This window comes from Frankliniella occidentalis, unplaced genomic scaffold (assembly GCF_000697945.3).
Source record: "Frankliniella occidentalis isolate FOCC.00 unplaced genomic scaffold, Focc_3.1 Scaffold64, whole genome shotgun sequence".
Classification (NCBI taxonomy): domain Eukaryota; kingdom Metazoa; phylum Arthropoda; class Insecta; order Thysanoptera; family Thripidae; genus Frankliniella; species Frankliniella occidentalis.
Genome location: NW_026267194.1, coordinates 611,522 through 613,667, shown reverse-complemented (window position 1 = coordinate 613,667; position 2,146 = coordinate 611,522). Strand labels below are relative to the sequence as shown.

At 54.2% G+C, this 2,146-nt stretch overlaps 1 protein-coding gene across 1 annotated transcript in view; it reads left to right on the top strand.

Moving 5' to 3' along the window:
* Positions 1–758: 758 nt before the first annotated feature.
* The window catches only part of LOC113217263 (delta-1-pyrroline-5-carboxylate synthase), a gene marked incomplete at its 5' end in the record, with an annotated part of 16,170 nt that continues 14,782 nt past the window's right edge, over positions 759–2,146 (top strand). Inside the window, 1 exon segment of the mRNA XM_052268164.1 lies at positions 759–778.

Sequence of the window (2,146 nt, the reverse complement as noted above, 5' to 3'; positions counted from 1 at the left end):
TTGTTGCAGCCACCGCCCTGGGGCGTTACAAAGGGGTTGTTCGCGGTTTCCCGGGGGTTCCTGCGAGTCTGCGGGGGTAAATCGAGGGTCCGCGAGGGTAGCTCGCGGTAGCTGACGGCAACCGCGGGCCGCGAGCAACCCCCGCGGCAGGATCCGCGGACCGCGAGCTTCGCCCGCGGGCTCCTGCGTCGTTGCGTCTTAGTCGCGCTCGTGAGGCGCTGGAGATATACGATACGAAGGTCGTAGGTTCGAATGAAATACTTGTCTCCGGCTACAAAGTTACCATGCTTGGTGTTGCCCACTGCGTCGAGAGGCGATACGAGACTCGGCTGGGACCGAGGTTCGACTCGCGGTAAAAGCGGGCCGTGGGAGTTCCCTGGTCACCCGGGCCGCAGCCCCTGTGAAAAATTATTGTGATATCCAAACGATAACAGACAGTCATCGAGATCGGACAGAAGTTGTCGCGCGTACGCCGCATCGATCCTGAAATGATCCCAAAATAATCGAAATCGATATCGTTTTTGACATCGATTATCGTATATCGTGTGGATTTCGATTTGTCAGTGGGTATACAGCCAGCCCTGGGGGCGGACTTCGACCCCAGAGATACGGTGGAGGGCGCCCGTCGGGATGCGTCGCCCCTCCCGCGCCTCAGAGCCGCCGCCAGAGTGGCCCGGGTAGCGGCAGCGAGACAACGCCTTCAAGACGGACCACGACGACCATCAGCAGACAGCCGCACCCCGCACCACCGCCACCACCACTGGACTAACCTCGCCGGGTGAGTAGAGACGGGGGTTACTGTGGAAGTGACTCCTCTACCCCATCCCAAAGTAGCGCCAAACGTGCAGCGTAGAAATGCACAGAAAATGTGACACATGGCGAGGGGGTAAAACATTAAATGCGCGGATAATGCGCACGAAATGAGCTTGCTTTGCGATGCACTTAAAGAGCGTCACCCATGTGTCACCTTTAAAGCGCATTATTTCTAAGCGCAGCAGCGTGGCGCATCCAATGCGTTTGGCGCTATACCGGGGTAGTTGTTATAGCAGTTGTAGTAGTTTGATTGGCATGTGCCAAAACTCTGCAGAGAAAATCCTTTTTCGCTTCGTTATGGGTACGGCAGTGCAAATGTTTTCTTTCCTTCAAAATAACGGTTGGTTGCTAACTTTACATTTAAAGTATGACACGAAACGAGACAAACTATCGTCTGCCTCTTTGCCGCTGTTGCTGTGGGAGTCCCGGATTAAAGGGGATTAGCGTCCATCCTCGTCCCATGCTGCTTAGAGTGTGGAAATAAGAAGGCTGTCCTATCATTAGCGGATGGCCGCGAAATCAAAAAGTGACGGCAAAAGTGTTGTGATGACGCCCACGCACAATATTATTTATTTTTATTTTTTTGTCACGATCGATGCGTCAAGTTAAATGTGTTGACATCCGGCCGAAATTCTTTCGATAACGCGCGCTATTGGCCGCTTCGTCTTGGCGCCTTTGCCGTTCGCTTTGTCTCCTCGTGCAGGGGGCTTATACCGTGGAACACTGTTTGTTTACCCTGTATTCGTTTAGTTGTAATACAGCAGGGTGGTGGGTGTTGCGCGGCCGGATTTCCTTTCTGGTTCTGCGCTGTACCGTACCGCCTGCCTGCGGGTAGCAGACCCGCAACGGGGGCCGTGTGTCGGTGTCGGTAGGCAAGCCCGCCCGCACACCTGCCATGCGGCACAGTATGAAACCAGCGGTCCAGCTGAGAACACAGACACCCCCTCTGCAGTATGTCGGCTATGAAACGTTGAGTTTCACAGTGACATTAGCTAAACCTGCCACTGTCAACATTATATTTGCAGAATACGAAGCCAAATAAGGCATATTTGGGGCCAGCGGAGGGGAGGCGGGGGACGTGCGGGGGAGCCTGTTATCATCTTAGGAAGTTTTGCGAGCCGTGAGTGAGGGTGACAAGGGATAAGGTTTGGGTGCCGGGTGTCGTCCGGGCGGCGACTGTTTTGATTTCTGATGTTTGGTCGAGGAGAGCTCAGCAGGATTGTCTCACGGTCACAGAAGTTTCCGCGCGTACTGTCTGCAGTATTTAATGAGCGAGCTTTATCTCTCTCTCTCTCTCTCTCTCTCTCTCTCTCTCTCTCTCTCTCTCTCTCTC